The following is a 22,855-nucleotide window of genomic DNA, read 5'->3' as shown; positions in this document are numbered from 1 at the left end:
AAACTTAGAACTTGATATAAAACAGAAAAATATGATCCTGAGCCACTTTTAGAAATGTAGTCTTATTTTCTACACATAATGGTTATCATAGCATTCGTACAAAAGATTAACAGCCAAAGTTACAGAAAGCCAAATTGTGTAATGTAAATTTTAAAAATAGAATGCTACCTTGATTGATAAACATTATGAATGCCAAAAGTGTATATTTAACTTTCATTTTTAAGTGTTTGGGTGTGTTGATGAAAAAATATGTTGAAAAAAAACATACATGAAAAATGCCAAATGGTATAAAAATCCAAATAGTTCAAAACACATAAAGCAAAAAGCCAAATGAAAAATGTCAAAGTTTAAAAATGCCAAATGGTATTAAAAAAACCTGTCTGCTTGTACTAGCCAGCTGGCCTGTGGGTTAGCTGGACTTTAAGGTGCTAGTTCACCAAGACAAATGCCCACAGTTAGCTCACTTATCTTTTCCTTTTGGAGTACCAGTTTTTAAGTCTTTGATTTGACTTGGGGGCTTAACATTTTTACTAAAGAAAAAAAAAGAAGAAAAAAAACCAAGTCTATTGTACAAGTAAAATATTCACTTTGTCCCCCATTCCCAAAAATGGATTGATAAAATAAAATAAAATACCCTTTTCCCCTTAAAAGCATGTTACAGAGCTTTCACATGCTGAAAACAGTAAAACATCCCCTATTTGGAAAAAACATTCCCAATTAGAATTTGATAAAATCAAATGAAATACCCAGTCCCTTTTCAAACAATAAGATATTTCCAATTAAAATTTAGATAAAAACAGTAAAATATCTCCAATTTAAATTTGGATTAAAACAGTAAAATGTCCCCAATAAAATTTGATAAAAACATATAAAATACCCATTTCCCATAAAAGCATGTTACAGAGCTTCACATGCAGACTGAGCCCCCTCACTCTCAGTTTGTTCTAGTAAAAACAGTAAAATACCCTTAATTAAAATTTGATAAAAACAAATAAAATACCCTTTTTCCCCCATAAAACATAGAGCTTCACATACAGACTGAGCCCCCTCACTCTCAGTTTGTACCAGTAAAAACAGTAAAATACCCCAAATTGAAATTTGGATAAAAACAGTAAAATGTCCCCAATAAAATTTGATAAAAACAAATAAAATACCCATTTCCCATAAAAGCATGTTACAGAGCTTCACATGCAGACTGAGCCCCCTCACTCTCAGTTTGTTCTAGTAAAAACAGTAAAATACCCCCAATTAAAATTTGATAAAAACAAATAAAATACCCATTTCCCATAAAAGCATTTTACAGAGCTTCACATGCAGACTGAGCCCCCTCACTCTCAGTTTGTTCTAGTAAAAACAGTAAAATACCCCAATTAAAATTTGATAAAAACAAATAAAATACCCATTTCCCATAAAAGCATGTTACAGAGCTTCACATGCAGACTGAGCCCCCTCACTCTCAGTTTGTTCTAGTAAAATACCCCCAATTAAAATTTGATAAAAACAAATAAAATACCCATTTCCCATAAAAGCATGTTACAGAGCTTCACATGCAGACTGAGCCCCCTCACTCTCAGTTTGTTCTAGTAAAAACAGTAAAATACCCCAATTAAAATTTGATAAAAACAAATAAAATACCCATTTCCCATAAAAGCATGTTACAGAGCTTCACACGCAGACTGAGCCCCCTCACTCTCAGTTTGTTCTAGTAAAATACCCCCAATTAAAATTTGATAAAAACAAATAAAATACCCATTTTCCATAAAAGCATGTTACAGAGCTTCACATGCAGACTGAGCCCCCTCACTCTCAGTTTGTTCTAGTAAAAACAGTAAAATACCCCCAATTAAAATTTGATAAAAACAAATAAAATACCCTTTTTTCCCATAAAAGCATGTTACAGAGCTTCACATGCAGACTGAGCCCCCTCACTCTCAGTTTGTACCTGTAAAAACAGTAAAATACCCCCAATTAAAATTTGGATAAAAACAGTAAAATGTCCCCAATAAAATTTGATAAAAACAATTAAAATACCCATTTCCCCTTAAAAGCATGTTACAGAGCTTCACATGCAGACTGAGCCCCCTCACTCTCAGTTTGTATCGTAAAAACATGTTACAGAGCTTCACATGCAGACTGAGCCCCCTCACTCTCAGTTTGTACCGTAAAAGCAAAAATGTTTTGACTGAGCCTCCGCACATCAGTCAGACTGAGCCACCGCACATCAGTCGAACTGAGCCTCCTCACTCTCAGTTTGTATCAGTAAGAATGGATTCTTGATACGTATGGTAGGGGACGTTACTATACCTAGAGCAGAGGTATAGTATCTGTGAACCCTAAACACAGATGGCGACTTAACTTCCCATACGTGTACACAAGTATCTAATGCTAACTGATACATAATGTTGTCATGTTTTTCATTTTCAGTCACTGAAAAACATTTTTAAATGTAACAACTAAAAGAATAACAAAATCCTTGAATCCAAGTTGCCTGTGTTAAGAAGTGAAATAACTTTTCTATACAAGATATCTAGTTTTGATATCCTTGATGGTTTTTGTAAGGATTGAATAAGATGTTGCATTCCAGTAAACACAGTACAGTGTGACAGCAACTCAACTAAAGAGTAAAACCAGAAAGATATGAAAATTTCAAAATAGTCTTTTATGTTTAATACAAATAATGACTTGGATGGTGAATTGCCTCATTGACACTCATACCTGACACATATTCTTATATCTATTTAACAATGAATTGTTATAATTTTTTTATGGTAAGCTGTTTTACTATTTATTCGAATTTCAAGATATCTCATATAATTAATAAGATATCTTATTTATTAAATACGATATCTCATATAACAAATAAGATATCTTATATATTATATACGATATCTCATATAATAAATAAGATATCTCATATAGCAAATATGATATTTTATTTAATCTGTTTTTCTAAGATATCTTATATGATATAGAAGATATTAGATATCTTATACAGTTTATAAGATATCCTGTATAGTATATAAGATAACTTATTTATTATATAGGATATATCATATAACAAATAAGATATCTTATATATTATATACGATATCTCATATAATAAATAAGATATCTCATATAGCAAATATGATATCTTACATAATCTGTTTTTCTAAGATATCTTATATGATATAGAAGATATTAGATATCTTATATAGTTTATTAGATATCCTATATAGTATATAAGATATAGTATGTACTTTATCTCCTAGTTTATTAGATATCTTATAAATATTTTTTATATAAGATTTCTTATAAATTAAATATGATATCTAATTATCTATATGAGGTATCTCATAAACTATATATGATATCACATGAACTATATAAGATATCTAATGAATTATGTAAGATATCTAATGAACTATATAAGATATCTTTTTAACTATTTGAGATAACTTATAACTATATAAAATATCTTATAAAGTTAATGAGATATCTTATAAAGTTAAAGAGATATCTAATAAAGTTAATGAGATATCTATAATATCTCAAATGCTTTTCTTTATAAGATATCTTATAAATTATAGAAGATATCTTTTATAATATAGAATATATCATAGATATCTTATAAATTGTGTAATTTATAAGATATCTTATGTAATTTATAAGATATCTTATAAAGTATATAAGATATCTTATATAAAATATGTTTATATAGTAATCTCTCTTTCTCTTTGAATCCATGATACACTATATATGTATTCATTATCTTTGATCATTGGCATTTATTATAAGGATAGTTGTCTCATTTGAAATCCTACCATTTATCATTTTCTTTTAATATGGCTGAGCGATAAATGTAGTTTTCTGTGTGAATAACCAGTGCATTGAGTTGTACGTTCAGGCTAAAAATAAACTTGAAAATTTCAAGAATTAGTATATAAGAATTTATTTTGTAATAAGTTTCAAGAAAGAAAATAAGAAATATGTCCATCTTTTATGGTTTTTTTTGTATATTTAAGATGTAAAACATTTTCATAATTCATTTAAATGAGCAAAAATTCTCCAATTCATACTCTGAATTTACTGTCTCAAACAAATTCTACTGAAATCTGAAGAAGGCAGAACAAGTTCTTCAAGTCTTTAAAGTTTAAACATGTCAAATATATACACATGTTTGCCACAGCCAATTATTTGCCTTGTAAGTCTTCATATGAAAAATACCACATTTGGGTCATACAAATGTTAGTCCAGATAACATCCATGTAGTCTTTGAATTATTTGATAATTGTCTCATTTCTGTTTAGACTTCACTTCTAATACAATTGACTTTATTCAATTATGACGTGCTGACAACTCCTCCTCAAACAAAATAGCTTGTTCTGAACCTCTCTCAACATACTGAAAAGTAAAAATAACATTTATTATTCCTAAAGTATGCTTGACCTAAAATGGTTTACTTTTATAAATTGTTATTTGGATGGAGAGTCGTTTCATTGGCACTCAAAACACACCTTCCTATACTAATCAGCCATTCATATGAAAAGTTAAATTGATAAATTTTGAATTAGTAAATTTTTTATAAAAAAAAAATGTGGCATGATTGCCAATGAGACAACTCTCAACAAGAGACCAAATGACCAGAAATTAACAACTGTAGTATAAGTCACAGTATGGCCTTCAACAATAAGCAAAGCTCATATCACATGGTCAGCTATAAAAGGCTCCAAAATTTCCATTGTAAAATAATTCAAACAAGAAAAACTAATGCCCTAATAAAATTACAAAATAAGGAAAATAAACTGTTATCCCAGAGATATGTCTCGCCTTTTTGTAATTTTGATAATTCGAATGTTGAAATTAAAATAGCAATACTTTAACATGTAAGTTATGCAAATATTCAAAGTCGATGAACAATGACTGAAGGTACACGGCTATACAATCTCCATGGAATGAGATGTGCCACTGCTAATACAACTGCATATCAATTACCATTGACTCATTATAAGTTGTTCCCTTTAAACAAACCTAAACACAAACATTAACTTGTAAACTATGTAAAAGTTTCAAAGTCAATGAACCATGATCAGGGGTGGGGCTATATAATCTCCATGGAAACGATACTTTCAAATGCCATTACATTTGCATACCAAATATCATTGACTTAACATTAGCAGTTCATCTTAAACCAATCTAATCACAAACTAATACATGTAAACTAAGCAAAAGTTTCAAAGACAATAAAACATGACTGAGGGGGCGGGCCAATTATTCTCCATGGAAATGAGATGTGCTAATGCTTATACAACTGAAAACCAATTAACATTGGCCTACCACTAATGGTTACCTTTGAACTAACCTAATCACAAACTAATACATGTTAATTTTCAAAGTCTATAGACCATGACTGAGGGGGCAGAGTAAAAAAATCTCCATGAAAATGAGATATGCTAATGCCTATACAACTGCATATCAAATATCATTGACCTACCACTAGTGGTTCCCCATAAATTGACCTAATCACAACCTAATACAAGCCGGAAACGGCATACCTATGTCTCGCTTTTTGACTCAGTCAAGGCGAGACAAACTAGAGGCTCTAAAGAGCCTGTGTCGCTCACCTTGGTCTATGTGAATATTAAACAAAGGACGCAGATGGATTCATGACAAAATTGTGTTTTGGTGAAGGTGATGTGTTTGTACATCTTAATTTACTGAACATTCTTGCTGCTTTCAATTATCTCTATCTATAATTAACTTGGCCCAGTAGTTTCAGAGGAGAAGATTTTTGTAAAAGATTACTAAGATTTACGAAAAAATGGTTAAAAATTGACTATAAAGGGCAATAACTCTTAAAAGGGTCAACTGACAATGTTGGTCATGTTGACTTATTTGTAGATCTTACTTTGCCAAAATTTATTGTTTTTTTACAGTTTATCTCTATCTATAATAATATTCAAGATAATAACCAAAAACAGCAAAGTTTCATTAAAATTACCAATTGACGGGTAGCAATCCAACAACGGGGAATCCGATTCATCTCAAAATCTTAGGGCAGAAAAATTTTGATCTGATAAACAATTTTACTTGATGTCAGATTTGCTTTAAATGCTTTGGTTTTTGAGTTATAAGCCAAAAACTAAATTTTACCCCTATGTTCTATTTTTAGCCGTGGCAGCCTTTTTGGTTGGTTGACCGGGTCATACCACACATTTTTTAAACTACCCAAATGATGATTGTGGCCAAGTTCTGTTTAATTTGGCAACATAGTTTCAGAAGAGAAGATTTTTGTAAAAGATTACAAAGATTTACGAAAAATTGTTAAAAATTGACTATAAAGGGCAATAACTCCTAAAGGGGTCAACTGACCATTTCAGTCATGTTGACTTAATTGTTAATCTTACTTTGCTGAACATTATTGCTGTTTACAGTTTATCTCTATCTATAATAATATTCAAGATAATAACCAAAAACAGCAAAATTTTCTTAAAATTACCAATTCAGGGGCAGCAACCCAACAAGGAGATTACTCAAATTTACGAAAAATTTGTAAAGGTTCCTCGGAACCCAGCGTCTCGCCTACTTTTGCTGTAACTCCCAGTCTCAACAAAAATCAGGAAAACAATCAATAAAAATATTCCTCTTGATACTATCCTATGATTGTAAGAAGGTTCTGTGAAGTTTGGTAAAAATCTATGGTAGTTAATGAATCTAATAAATGTTTTAAAAACTTTAACTGCAGACTGTATGTAATGTTAACTGGAAGAAAATCTAAGTCCATTTATAAGTAAAATACAGAAAAAAATGGAGTTATCTTTATACAAAATTTACTTCTGGATACTATCTAATGATCATAAATAAGCTTCTGTCCAAGTTTGGTACAACCCAAGATAGTTTAAGAAAGTTATTTAAATTTTAAAAACTTTTACCACAGAGTGAATGTAATGTTTCCCTGCAGAAAAACTAAGTCCATTTAAAAGTAAAATACGGAAAAAATGGATTTATTTGTTTTACAAAATTTGCTTCTGGATACTATCTTATGATCATAAACAAGCTTCTGTCTAAGTTTGGTACAAAACAAGGATAGCTTAAGAAAGTTATTAAAATTCTAAAAACTTTAACTAGTGTGAATGTAATGTTTTCCTGCAGAAAAACTAAGTCCATTTAAAAGCAAAATACAGAAACAAATGGATTTATTTTTTTTATAAAATTTGCTTCTGGATACTATCTTATGATCATAAACAAGCTTCTGTCCAAGTTTGGTACAAACCAAGGATAGTTTAAAAAGTTATTAAAATTCTAAAAACTTTAACCACAGAGTGAATGTAATGTTTCCCCGCAGAAAAAACTAAGTCCATTCAAAAGTAAAATACGGAAAAAATGGAATTTTATTTTTACAAAATTTACTTCTCGTTACTTTCTTATAATCATAAACAAGCTTCTGTCCAAGTTTGGTAAAAATCTATGGTAGTTAATGAATCTAATAAATGTTTTAAAAACTTTAACTGCAGACTGTATGTAATGTTAACTGGAAGAAAATCTAAGTCCATTTATAAGTAAAATACAGAAAAAATGGAGTTATCTTTATACAAAATTTACTTCTGGATACTATCTAATGATCATAAATAAGCTTCTGTCCAAGTTTGGTACAAACCCAAGATAGTTTAAGAAAGTTATTTAAATTTTAAAAACTTTAACCACAGAGTGAATGTAATGTTTCCCTGCAGAAAAACTAAGTCCATTTAAAAGTAAAATACGGAAAAAATGGATTTATTTTTTTTACAAAATTTGCTTCTGGATACTATCTTATGATCATAAACAAGCTTCTGTCTAAGTTTGGTACAAAACAAGGATAGCTTAAGAAAGTTATTAAAATTCTAAAAACTTTAACTAGTGTGAATGTAATGTTTTCCTGCAGAAAAACTAAGTCCATTTAAAAGCAAAATACAGAAACAAATGGATTTATTTTTTTTATAAAATTTGCTTCTGGATACTATCTTATGATCATAAACAAGCTTCTGTCCAAGTTTGGTACAAACCAAGGATAGTTTAAAAAGTTATTAAAATTCTAAAAACTTTAACCACAGAGTGAATGTAATGTTTCCCCGCAGAAAAAACTAAGTCCATTCAAAAGTAAAATACGGAAAAAATGGAATTTTATTTTTACAAAATTTACTTCTCGTTACTTTCTTATAATCATAAACAAGCTTCTGTCCAAGTTTGGTAGAAATCCAGTATAGTTTAAGAAAGTTATTAAAATTTCAAAAACCACAGAGTGAATATTTGTGGACGCCGCCGACGACGGAATGTAGGATCGCTTATTCTAGCTTTTTCGACTAAAGTTGAAGGCTCAACAAAAACAGCAAAATTTCCTTAAAATTACCAATTCAGGGGCAGCAACCCAACAACCGATTCATCTGAAAATTTCAGGGCAGATAGATCTTGGTCTGATGAACAGTTGTACTTCATGTCAGATTTGCTCTAAATGCTCTGGTTTTTGAGTTATAAGCCAAAAACAGCATTTTACCCCTATGTTCTATTTTTTGCCGTGGCGGCTATCTTGGTTGATGGCCAGGTCATCGGACACATTTTTTAAACTAGATACCCCAATGATGATTGTGGCTAAGTTTGGTTAAATTTGGCCCAGTAGTTTCAGGAGAAGATTTTTGTAAAAGTTAATGACGACGGATGAGGCCGGACGCAAAGTGATGGGAAAAGCTGAAATTGGATGACAAATGCGACTATCCTTGTTACCTATAGAACCCAGAGACATGATGATTAATTTATCGTGGAAGGAAGAGAAGCGACACACAAAATGAGGTCTTCTCGTAATAATAGTATAGATTTACTTTTTTCATCTATTTTTTCAATTTTTTGTTCAAATATAATTGTTTTGATGTGTAGAAATTTAAGAATTGATGTTTTAAGGATTTTTTTAACAACTTTGAGTATTATTTCTTTTGTTTCCCTCAAGAATGGATATGTCCATGTTTACCTTTCAAAATATTTTTAACATATGTAAACCAGGTATAGCAACCTGAATTATCTAAACTTTCAGAAAGTAAAAAGGATTCATATAATAATGGATTAATTTCAGAATTAAGTTATCTTAGTAAAGTATACTTTGATTTTTTATATGCATCTCTAGTGGGTATCTCCCTAGCTCTACAATACAAATATCATGTACAAAGAGAGATAACTCTAATCATTCTACTCTGATGGCAGTGATAAGATATTTCCAACATGTTATAGTTTTCTTCCATGTTTTGACTTATGTGCTGATGTGTTTTTGTTAGATGTATTTCTACTTGTATCTATCTCATGAGTTAAGCCTTTTTCAACTGATTTTCAAAATTCAGTGGTAAGGTGGTTGTCGTTTGTTGCTGTGTCACATATTTGTTTCATTCATTTTTTTGTACACTTAATTAGGGTTGTCTCATTGGCAATCATCTTCTTTTTTATATTAAGACACAATATACCGATATACTGTGGATTCTTTTATTTTTCGTGGGAACAAAATTTATTTGATTAAGGAAAACTGCAATTTTCTTGGATAAATATTTTAATTCATGGTTAATCTTAATGCAGCAAATATTTTGATGAAACATTTGTATTTCGCTGAACATTTAAATTTGTGGTTTCCCTGTACCTACGAAATTCATGTAAACTGGTATCTGAGTAATAATGAATCCACAGTATACAGTAAAATCAAAAATGATTGTTTGCCTTTATTATTGCCATCTTTAAACAATGGACAAAATGTTAGATTTACTATTGTGATTTAAGGGAATTTGTATACAGATGTAAATATATCATATTCAAAATAAAGAGTTCTTATTATAAGGCAACTAAGTCATGTAAGTGGCATTATTGACAACACATCCAGCCATTTTAAAAAGGGGGTTCCTAACAGAGCATAAAGGGGGTGTTCCAGCCACATGTCCCCATTCAAATGCATTTATCGTCCAAAAAAAAGGGGGGGTCTAACCCCCGGAATCTACCCCCCCCCCTGGATCTGTCACTGCACAATAATCTCTAGATAAACAGTACTTTTGTACGTTTTTATCTACATGTATCGTATTCACCTGCTGAAATCATTCATTTTGACTTTTCATCTACATTGTTGTACCTCATATAGTCAAGGTGTTTTATCATTGTTACTGGCTAGAAATGAGAAATACCTTAGGTCAAGCTATTTATATGAGATGCAGGTGAGTGAAATTGGTTTATAATTACCTGGATGATGTCTTTTCCCATTTTTAGATACTGATGTATGATAGAATGGGTTCCAGTCTGATGGTACTTTCTAACAGGGTTTGTGATTCCTCTTGTTTACAGATGTTTATTAATGACCACATGATTAAATAATCCTGAAAGTATACAAATAGCAAAATATAAATACACAATGTACATATACAATACAGTGAACAAAGGGAACACTCTTTTTGTCAAGCGAGACAAAACCAAATGATAAAATATCAATTGGAAGGCTTAACTCAATTAAGCCAGAATAAATTGCTACATTCTCAGTATCTACTACAATAGGTTGGGAGCAAACACCAAATATGGCGGTAATTTCGGCTCATGTACAATGGTAATCACTCATTGATTTATGGACAATATATTTCTAACACTACATGTATAATGTTTCTATAAAATTTTCATATGCTTTTTATTGAAACAAGAAATGGGTGCATAATCCTTAAATAGACTAACTAAAACAAGAGTGCACACGCTGAAATGTCTCATCTTCTTTTCTAATCATTGATATCATGTTAAAAGTCCTTAATATAAAGCTTTGCTACAACTATCACAAAAACTTAACTGCAGTCACTATCCCTTTGTCGAGCTTTCTGCAATAAAAGTCACAAGGTTGACAAAAATGAAAACACTGATCTTACAGTACATGTATCATTCAATATTTATGATATATTGTTTCTCCAATTTCATGGAAACATGCACTTCTTTAAAATAATATAAGTACCATACATTTTGTATATGATCATTCATGCACAATCGTTCTGACTTTAAAAAAAAAAATGTTTTCTCTCCAACAGTCTAATTCATACATGGCATTAATATTAGGACTATAACACAACTACTATAAGAAATGTGTGCAAATATTTATGACTTTGATAAAAATAAGTACTGTAAATTCAGGAATTATTGCATGCTTTATTATTGCAATTTTAAATTTTACAATTTTGAGAAAAATCCTGTTTTATCACAGGCACTTGGTTCCATCAATGTGGGGTTTACTGGTATGGATAGTAAACCCCAAATTGACAGAAACAAGTGCCTGTGGAATTAGTGTCCAGAATATATAGCTATGTAAATTTTTCAAATATAGCTGCTGTATCAGTTTATAGATATAGGAAGATGTGGTGTGAGTGCCAATGAGACAACTCTCCATCCAAATAACAATTTAAAAATTAAACCATTATAGGTTAAAGTACGGCCTTCAACACGGAGCCTTGGCTCACACCGAACAACAAGCTATAAAGGGCCCCAAAATTACTAGTGTAAAACCATTCAAACGGGAAAACCAACGGTCTAATCTATATAAACAAAACGAGAAACGAGAAACACGTATATATTACATAAACAAACGACAACTACTGTACATCAGATTCCTGACTTAGGACAGGTGCAAACATTTGCAGCGGGATTAAACGTTTTAATGGGCCCAAACCTTCTCCCTTTTTCTGAAACAATAGCATAACATCACAACATATAAAAACATACGATAAAATATCAATTAGCAGACTTAACTCAATCAAAAAACGTATGATTACACAAAGAACGAATAAATTTGATCTGCGATATCTGAATACAAATGCACAGTTAATTAAATATTAGAGACAAACAGTCATGACCAAAAGGCTATCAAACAAATTCAAACACACTGAGAAATATTTAACCAATCAATGTTCACTTTAGAAAAAAACCGGTTTTTTATAATCTTGAAGTTTATACAAATGTTGTAAGAATAAGTGAAAAATTGAAGATATTACAAATAATCAAAGCTGGTATACAGCCAAGATCCATATAAATAAAAAATGACAAAAAAGCATTATAAACAGTATCAACAGGTCGAATTAACAAGAAAATACGATTTGAGAGTACTCGCAGTTACTGACAGCTAGTTAAAAGCCAAAACCAATTAATAGTAAAAAATCATGCATCAGAGACTAAAATCGACTAAAACACATCACAGGGATTTAGTATTTTAACGTCATTAATAGTCAAAGAAGACATGACTTGTGCAATGCCAAAAATAAATGTATCGACAGGTAGTAGTATAGTGAAGAGCGACTTCTATAGAAATAAAAGTTAACGTGGCTGTGTCCCCTTTACATCTCGCCTCAAAAGATAATGAAATTTAGTTATGTTTTAATTTGCTAATGACAAAATCAATATTAGTGCCAATGTGAACTATATTCAGAGATCTAATTACAATATTGGTACGATAACCCTTACTTATAAGTTTGTTTAAAGGTTCGATGAGTTTACAAGGATCACATAGTGATTTCCTCGCTTTAAGTACAATATAACCATAAAATTTAGGATGAGAAATACCATTTTTAATAAGCTTTCTACAGGTATAGCCAAATTTACTGATCAAATCTTTGTATCTATGAAAGAATTTAGTAAAAGTTTTAAGTAATTTATGGTATCGAAATCCCTGACACAACAATTTACCAGTGATGCATTGATTACGTTCGTTAAAATCTATGACATCAGAACACACACGGGCAAACCGAACGAGTTGCGATATATAAACACCGTATGATGGAGCCAAAGGCACATCGCCGTCTAAAAAAGGAAAATTAACAATAGGAAATGAAAAATCGTCTCTTTTGTCGTAAATTTTAGTGTGAAGTTTCCCGTTTGAAATTGAAATGTCTAAATCTAGAAAAGGACAACTGCTGCTGTTTATGTTAGATTTAGTTAAAGTAAGTTCGTTTGGGTAAATTTCTGAAGTATATTTAGAGAACTCTGGATTATTCAACGAAAAAATATCATCCAGATAACGGTAGGTATTTTTGAATGTATCAACCAAATGTAACAATGATGGGTCTTTACTGAGTTTGGTCATAAACTGAGATTCATAGCAATATAGAAATAAATCTGCTATTAAAAGGGCACAGTTGGTGCCCATAGGAATACCTACTACCTGACGATACACTTTATCGCCGAAACGTACATAAATGTTATCAAGCAGAAAGTTTAAAGCTTCAATCATATCCTCACATTTCCAGTAAGTGTATCTAGCATACTTTCCTTTTTCGTTACAGAAAAAGGCCTTAAACGAGTTACAGCAAATAAAATTACAATGAGATTTTTCGAAAGACCATTTTATCAAATACAAAAACTTTTTCTTTATAAGATTGTGTGGAAGTGTAGTGTACAGAGTAGAAAAATCATAACTGTCAACAGAATTGTAAGGACCATTGAAAGCATGTATTTTATCTAAAACCTCTAAAGAATTTTTAACACTCCAAAAATAATTAATACCATTATTTTCATAAGCTTTATTACAAAAGTTAATAACCAGTTCTTTGATAGTAGTTAGGGAGGTGGTTAGAAGCACTGATAGATTAGTAGTAGAACACTTACTCGAAGCGGAGATGAAACGGAATTTAAATGGTTTTTTGTGTAATTTCGGTAACCAGTACATGGTAGGGACTTTCAAATGTTCGGAAGATGCTTTAAGCTGGGCAGTGGCAGTGGTATGCTTGTTAACGATTTGACTCTCTGTGGTGCGCACTGACCTGAATGTAGAGGAATTTATTATTTCGTTTTGAAGAACTTTCGTGTATCATATGCGTCACACCACCACTACATTATTTGCTGCCTTGTCTGCCGATACGAACACAAACCGCTCTGCGAGTACCTTGAGTTTGTTTTTTATTCTAGAAATGGGTATATCATGGTTCCTATTATTAATTTCAGAATTGTTTTCTAAATGAGATATTCGAATATCAACAGTATTCATAATTTTATTCAAATAACTGTCTAAAGATTTTTTATCGGATTTTTCACGTTTGCACCAATTTTTACAATAGGCAGACAGAGCGTCTTTAATGACCTGACGACACTGTTTCCAATCTATTGTAGATGGAGGACGGTATTTCGGTCCTTTCTTTAGAAAAGTTATGACTTCACGGTCATCGACTATGTTGAGGTCTCCTGTGATAACATGACCATAGGGAACATATTTAAAACTAGATGTTTCGCAATCTCAAGTGGAAGGAACATTATTTTCTATATTGACGTCTGTTGTAATTGACGTATAATTGAAAATCAAATTTCTGCTCGGTTTTTTATAAGAATACGAAATAATGGGTTGTTCTATATTATCAAAATATGGAGGTATTAAGCTATAGACAGAAGAGTCATTGAATATGCTAGACAAATTAATAAAATCAATACCTCTATTTATATATTTTAATTTGAGAAAATGTCGTTTACGATTTTCAGGTTTATCAATAATAGGAAAAAGCCTGTGATGACAAAAGGCTGTAATAATACGGGTGTATTCATAAAATGGGCTAAAAAAAGAAATTTTATCACACTCAAGAAAAATAGCATATAATTTACTTATAGGTATCTGACCCAGTTTGCATAATACTTGATGTCTGCCATTATTCTTTATTATAGATAACAGATCAGCAAGTGTATAATTTATACGATGTTTAATACGTTGATTGCGGTTCTTGCGTTTACCATGAGACCTATTATTTCTAAGTCGTTTATCAACAATATTAATGACATCGATATGAGTTTTAGATATGTTCCCCTGCCCTAATATTTTATCATTTAGACCGAGAGGATAAGCTGTTTGAAGTCTTTTTATCCAAAACAATTCGCGAACTTCGCGTGATTTTTCAAATTGCTTGTGTGATTCTCCTGGTTGTTTTTGAACGGTTTCGAGCGGTTGGAATTTTATATATTTCAGATTATGATTATGCTTATCTAAATGCTGATATACTAAACTTTTGAATTTTTTGGGTCTACGAAAGCGGTACAGATGTTCTTGATTTCTTCTGAAATACTCTCGTCCCGTCTGTCCCACATATTGAATACCACACTTAGGTTGGGTTCAAGTTACCACATATATTAGGTTTTGAGTTTTTCAGGTAATATCACAGGAAAAGGAGAGCGAAAAGGTTCTCCCGTTATGTATATATGCTATTTATACATCTCTACCACATTTGCATGTTTCTAGAGATTCCTTTTAATAAGTTGAGAAAACTGACCTTATGTTTTTATCCTGTCCACCAAATTATGAATACTAACAACATAACACTTTTTAGTTCAAAATAAATCCTATTCTCACCAAACAATAGAATTTCCCTCGAAATTGAAACATGACTTAATTAACCAATTATCATACAGAACAGAGTTTTCATAACACAAACTAGTAAAACCTAGACTGTTACATGTATAACCAATATATCAGAACTCACTGAGCCATGACAAAGTCTTACAATAAATATAACCACTGATGCATGACTTTAATAAAGACTACTCATGAAATACTAGGAGTTAAATATGTCAAACTCATCTGTGGTATATAATAAATAATATCAAAATTTAATATAAACAAAAAATATCAAAAATTACTTGTTACAACCACATATACTCCATGTAGAGATTGATAGGTTGTTATTTGGTTAACGTTCAGTGGCAAGCATTTCATGCATATTAAGAACAAAAACAAATTATTCATCAATCCAATAAAAATCAGACCAACTGCAATGGGAAAGAGCCAGAATATATTGGAAGTTGGCAGCAGCCTGAATACCAGTGATTGTAATACCAGCACAAGCACCAACAGCAAAACATACAGCAGTCCCACAAAGAGAAGAGTGCCATTGAAAAATTACATTGGAAACAAAAAATTGAAATTTGTAAATAAGCAGTGCAGACAAGGGAGTTGGATGTGGGAGAGAATGAAAATAACATAGGCGGACCCAGCCCCCCCCTTTTTCGTGGGAAAAATTTAGTTGATTATATAGAGAATCACTGAAGCATGACTGGAGCAGGCCTCCCCTTAGGTCAGTCAGCGCCCCCCCCCCCCCCCCCCCCCCCCTTATAAAAAGTTCTGAATCCGCCACTGAATAAACAGAATACATGTAGGGTGTGTGGGATAGAGCATGAAAGTGGAGAGGATATAGGAACAGACTCGAGATGGATTGGATTTGACTATGTAAGTAGTAGTAAGGGAGAGCAGAGTGAATGTGGTTATTGGGTGCATGAGAAATGTTTAGGTTTGTATCCAGTGAGTGGGAGCATGTGTGAGAAAAAGAAGGGAAGAGGTAAAAGTAGGGTTGGAAAAAGTGATGATGTGAGTGTGAATTGTTTATATTATTGTCAAGTCGGTCTCGGTTTCTGCACACTCTATACCACCTGTCTTCAGATGGAATACCAGGGGGCATCCACATTTTAGTTCTTCTATTTTTAGACTCAAGGATTAAAAATCTCCTCCTTCCCCTTAACTAGGATGGTCAGAACAAGAAAATGACTGGTTTTGATTGATAAGTGTTTTAACATCATCTGGCATCGTCATATGCATGATAATATCCCAGCAATGTAACTCCTGATAATAAGTCATATTCAATGCATAAAACAAAGGCGCAAACTTCATTCTTGATGCTAAAATTAAGGATGGATTGTTTCGCCTAACAGCAACTCGAAACAAATAGAGACTAAGAATGTACATGAAAATCACTTCAGACAAAAAGATGACATTTTCATTTTTCACCTCATCAAACCATGAAAAATGATGGAACATTTTTATTCTTTTCGGAGTATACGCAGTACTCGTGAATTTAAGTAGGGTTAATTCCCTTTTAATTTATCTAAATACACCATTGCAAACTTAACCAAGTGAAGTTAGTTTTTCATGAAGCAAATGCGTGAGATTTGGCCAAAATTAAAAAGATCAAAGAGAAAAAAAACAACAATAGATAAAAGGATGCTGCCGCCAAAGAAGCATGAACATGCATGAGACTTGGAAGCCTTGCGACAACTTTGCAAATTTAGGTAAGGACTTTGAATTTATTTAAATACACCATTGCATGCATACTTTAAACACTTCCAGTAGTTGAGTGTCAAAACAAAACTTCCTAATAACATCAACAACACTCATTTGTACACCCCCCCCCTTTTTTTAACTAATCAAACAAACCTTTAATTCAAAAGAATTATCATTTACTAGTAGATATTTGTATAAAGGAACTGCAATATTAACTTTCAACAAAGGCTTTTTGAGGTATCAACTTAAATATGTGAAATATAATTACATAGCACGTGTACCAGTCACACATACTCCATGTACCACATCCTCGGGGATGCATTAGTGTAGGGGAATGAAACTAAGGTTATCTCGTTTGAATTGTTTTACATTGTCATTTCGAGGCTTCTTATAAATGACTATGCGGTATGGGCTTTGCTCATTTTTGAAAGCCGTACGTTGACCTATAGTATAGTTGTTAATTTCTGTGTCATTTTGGACTCTTGTGGAGAGTTGTTTCATTGGCAATCATACAACATCTTCTTTTTATAAGCTCTAAAAAAAAAAACAGGCTATAAAAATATAAATGAATATAATAGTGACTGTATCATAAAATAAAACTTATCATCGGCTAGTTTAGAAAGCATACGTATAAAAATTTACTATTTTCACGCGGCCATGCAGTTCTGATTAAAATATTTGAATTCAAGCCGGCAAAAATAGCGTATATAGAAATCATCGGGCTATTTCAGTAGCACTAGCAATATAGTAAAATTGTTGCTGGTGTTATATAGCCATTCTTCCCCATGCCAGGTTTACACTGGGGGAAATTTTTGATAATTGCAGTTCTTCCCTCACAGAAATTTGGTAATACGTATACATATTGTCACTTTTCCCCCAGACCAATCTTTCCCCCATATAATAAATTTCATCATATTCATAAAAGTCTGAAAATTAAATCCAACAGATTGTTATGCTGACAAAAATTTATTTGCCAATTTACATTCAAATTACACAATTGCTCGTCAGTCTGTCTATGTGTCAGTCTTTATTTTCACCAGTCTTTCTAATAGTCTACATTCTAATAAATCTTGCTATACATGTGTCCACAAGTCTGTTTACATGGTTACCAGTCTGTCTATGTCCATTAGTCCGTCTACATTTTCAACGGTCTGTCTATGTATCCATTAGTCTTTTCTTTATTTTCAATAGTCTGCCTGGCTTTATATTCATTAGTCCGTCTTTGTGTGTGCTGGTGGTTTTGCCCCAGGTTTTTGTATGCGCCTATAGTGCAGTTGGGAGTCATAGACTCTTTCACTGTCGCTGAATAGCTTATGAAAAGATAGCCGAGTGCGTGTCTCTTCTGTCAGTACATATAGCCTCTACACTAACAAGACTTCTGCAGTGCCTCCCCGCGACAGCACTAGGTAACTATTATCTTGTGTCCTAGACCTAACTGTAGAGGATCTCGGAGAAGCAAGGACCCTAGAGATGAAGTGTGTAGGCCCAACGGCGTGTGGATACACCCTAGCACTCATCAACCTCGCCCTAGCTATAGGTTAATAGCCGGCTAGATGAAAGTCGCGCCCTATGCGACACATGACGCTAACGGGAGTTGTAAGTTGTAAGTATAAGTCCGTCTTTGCGTCTATTATTCTGTCTACATGTCCGCCAGTTCTTCTCCGTGTTCAATTGTCTATCTTTATGTTTACCAGTGTATATTTCCAACAGTCTGACAACATGTACACCAGTCTGTGTATTTGTCCAATTTCAATTACATAGATATATAAAGATGCAGTATGAGTACCTTTGCATGAAACAACTCTCCATCCAAGTCACAGTTTGTAACAGTAAACCATTATAGGTCAAAGTATGGTCTTCAACGCGGAAAATTGGCTCACACCGAACAGCAAGCTATGTAAGGCCCCCAAAATGACTATTGTTTAACCATTCAAACGGGAAATACCAACCGGGTCTAATCTATATAAAAACGAAAAACGAGAAACACTCTGTTAGAATTGCATGTATAAGCCAAAGTTAGATATCATCATGATGATTGTGGCCAAGTTTGGTTTTTGTCTTAGTATAGTTTTAGAGTAGATTTTTGTAAACTGAGATTACAAAAATATATACGAAAAATTGCTAAAAATTGATTTTTGTAAAAGTTAACAGACGATGGACAACCATTGGACCAGGTGAGCTAAATATCACGCTTCGGAAGCATAAAATTTATGAAGTGTTATCTTCAATTTTTATAGCAATGCTTGGATATATACTGCTGCTACATAGTGGACTATCAGTCCAAGAGGATATAAGAAATAGTGTGTTATTTATGCAAAGGGGATATTGGTGAGGAATATTATACAATTACTGTCTTTTGATGAGGTAAATATGCGGTTTTATTGACTTTTGAAAAAATGATATTCACTGAGGCCGACGGCCGAAGTGAATATCAGTTTTTAAAAAGTCAATTCAACCCCATATTTCATTTTGCAAGGAGATTATGTGACTCAAATTTTATAAAACTGTAAATAGCGCAATTTTTTTAGTTTTGATAAACATGCAGCAAAAAAATGATGTTGTTTCCTCTATTCGTGAACATTTGATAAATATGAGTTATTTTTGAATAAAAATTGCATAATTTTTAATGCTACTTATAAAATACAGAAATTACCGATTATTTTAACAAAAAACAATTTGTGTTTATCTTTTAAAACAAAAAAGTTATGTCTTTCTGGCGAGAAAGAAAATACGGCCACAAATCTGAATTATGAGCAAAATACAAAATTTCGACCTCATTTTACTCAAAAAGTAGCACATGAAGGTATATTTTTTATTACATATTTGATTTAATCAGGTAAAAAATAGCCTATATGCAAATTTTCATCAGCTTGTAAATACAGGTTCAAAACTGTATCTTACATACCAAAACAAATATGAAATGACAAATTTTACCATAACGTTGCATGTAAAAGCGCGTGACGTTTAACACGATGAATAACACTTTCTCAGATGAATATGCTTCTTTTTTTTTTATACAAATCCAATTCATATAGAGAAACCTACTAAAATAATACCAATATGGAATAACATATATCATTTATTTGTGAAAATGCAGAACTAATAAAAAAAGAGAAACCGATATTTACCACAATACTATAGTAGTATTATAGAAATAATTCAAACATTATCAAAATGGAAGGTCTTCTTTCACTTTGCAATGTTGAATTATATAAGAAACTGTGAGTGTTTATCAGAAAACTGTCTCTCTACTTTATATTCTATGTTAAAAAAAAAAGAAGATGTGGCATGATTGTCAATGAGACAACTTTCCACAAGAGACCAAAATAACACAGAAATTAACAACTATACTGGGTCACCGTACGGTCTTCAACAATGAACAATGCCCATTCCGCATAGTCAGCTATAAAACTTTACTGAGGCCCCGAAATGACTGCGTAAAACAATTCAAACGAGAAAAATAATGGCCTAATGTATGTAAAAATTGAACAAAAAACAAATATGCAACACATAAGCAAACGACGACAACTGAATACAGGTTCCTGGCTTGGGACAGGCACATACATACAGAATATGGCGGGGTTACGCATGTTAGCATGATCCCAACCCTCCCTCTTACCTGAGACAGTGGTATAACAGTATACAACGACGATAGTCCGTCGGAAAAGGGACGATAAATGGCTGACCCGTGTTAAGAGAGAGCCACATCATTTGCACGTTAAAGACACCCTTGTAGATTTCGAAAAAGAGTAGGCTAATGCCGCTACAAGGCAGCACTCGCACCCGCAAAGTGGAAAGGGATTAATATAAGTTGCAAAACTTGTTTCCCAATCCACTATAAATAAATATGTTTAAACTAAGTATACAACATAAAAACGAACTATAAAAATCAGTTAAAAAGGCTTTAGTAAACTCATCAGATGAAGTTATCAGATCTGAAAATTTGTCATTAATTTTTGTCTTATTCCAGTTTGTAACAAATTGATAATTTTGATTCGCATGGCACACGTTTCACATTGTTGACACAACCGAACTGAAATGTTTGAAATTCCCCCAGTTTTTGTTTTTAAAACATGAACATCGGTAACTTACTGACGACTAATGTTTCTTAGAGACATACGGATACAACAGAAGCCAGCTCAAGTCAAGAAATCGAAGTCACGGGTATCAAATGTTGTGTCTCGTGTACTATTGTTTGTATGCGGTGGGTGTTTTACTTCTATTTTTTTGCCATGGCGTTGTCAGTTTATTTTCGATTAATGAGTTTGAATGTCCTTCTGGTATCTTTCGCCTGTCTTTCACATGCTTGCATTTATTGTAATAAAAAACTACAATCAAGATAAGGAGTTAAACTCTATAAAACAGTATATTAAGGTAAAGGCTGTTTCAGGCTAACTTGTAATACAGCCATGCACTGTAAACCTTTACTGGGATTCAAACTTTATTCATGAGTTACACGGACATTTACAGAAGAATTTTAAGCTCATCTTGTCCATGGGCCAATTGAACTTTTCTCATCACTTGGCGGTAGTCGTCCGTCGTTGTCGTCTGTCCGTGTCGCTCGTTAACTTTTACAAAAAAACTACTCCTCTGAAACAACTGGGCCAAATTTAACAAAACTTGGCCTCAATCATTGGGATATCTAGTTAAATAAATCTGACGGGATAAATATGTTAACCATGTCAAGATCTATCTGCCCTCAAATATCAGATAAATCGGACAACCCATTGTTGGGTTGCTGCCCCTGACTTGGTAATTGCAGAGACATATAATACATATATTGTATTATATGTCTCTGGTAATTGTAAGGAAATTTTGCCGTTATTTTGTTATTATTTTCAATATTATTATAGATAGGAGTTATGGCTCTTTATAGTCATTTTTTAACAATTTTCATAAATTTTGTAAATATTTGTTCCTGTAACTAATGGGCCAAGATATAGATAATTTTAACCAGCAATAATGTTCAGTATAACTTATGATCTACAAACACATCAGCGTCACCACACATCAGCGTCACCAAAACACATTTTTGCATGTGATGAATCCATCTGTGTCCTTTGTTTAACATGCACATAGACCAAGGTGGGCAACACAGGTTCTTTAAAGCCGCTAGTTTTTACCATCAGTAGTGCGATATAAATGCTAACCCTAGTTCAGATATCAAATCTATTATCCAGACTAGACTGTATAGGGCAGAACGATCACGAAAATCGGAAACATTCCGTTTACTACAGTCATGTGATCATGGCAAGTGCATATACTGTCGATCAGAGATGGCTTTTTTCTGTATAGGGCAGAACGATCACGAAAATCGGATACATTCTATTTACTACAGTCATGTGGTCATGGCAAGTGCATAAACTGTCGATCAGAGATGGCGTTTTTCTTGACTTTTGTTAAGAGATATTTTGAGCATCAGGATAGGTTCATTTGACATTTGACCTATAGAGGTGGTCTGTTGTTACAGTTGTTTTGTGTCCCCTATTTATAGATTGATATGGACAAAGTGTATTATGCAACGACGAAATGTTTTGAAATTAATGTCGTCGAGGAACAGGCTTTTGATTTTTTCCTCTTTGTATCCATATTTTTAAGTTTAAAGCACACAATGGCACCTCTTATACTCAAGTTCAAATGATGTGTGTTGTTTCTCATGGTAAATCAAATTCAAAGACTATCCAATACTATTTTTTACACCTCTTTCAAGATAGTTTTTGTTTTCACAGAACTATAGGATTGATTAAAGGAAGACCTTCTAGTTTTTTTCATATTTTGTACCGTTGGAAACTTGACTGTGGCAGTCAAATTTAAGATATTTCACGAAGG

General features: G+C 32.4%; 1 long non-coding RNA gene across 1 annotated transcript; it reads right to left on the bottom strand.

Moving 5' to 3' along the window:
- Positions 1-4,158: 4,158 nt before the first annotated feature.
- Positions 4,159-15,504, bottom strand: LOC134694040 (uncharacterized). Its single transcript, XR_010102551.1, has 3 exons — positions 15,246-15,504; positions 10,219-10,352; positions 4,159-4,383 (listed from the first exon to the last, which is right to left on the bottom strand). It is a non-coding gene; the product is annotated as an uncharacterized LOC134694040 (long non-coding RNA).
- Between the last annotated feature and the right edge of the window lie 7,351 nt (positions 15,505-22,855).

This window comes from Mytilus trossulus, chromosome 13, assembly GCF_036588685.1.
Source record: "Mytilus trossulus isolate FHL-02 chromosome 13, PNRI_Mtr1.1.1.hap1, whole genome shotgun sequence".
In the NCBI taxonomy this organism is placed as follows: Eukaryota; Metazoa; Mollusca; class Bivalvia; order Mytilida; family Mytilidae; genus Mytilus; species Mytilus trossulus.
Note: the sequence above shows the minus strand (reverse complement) of the source record. Positions and strands in the feature narration are given on the sequence as shown.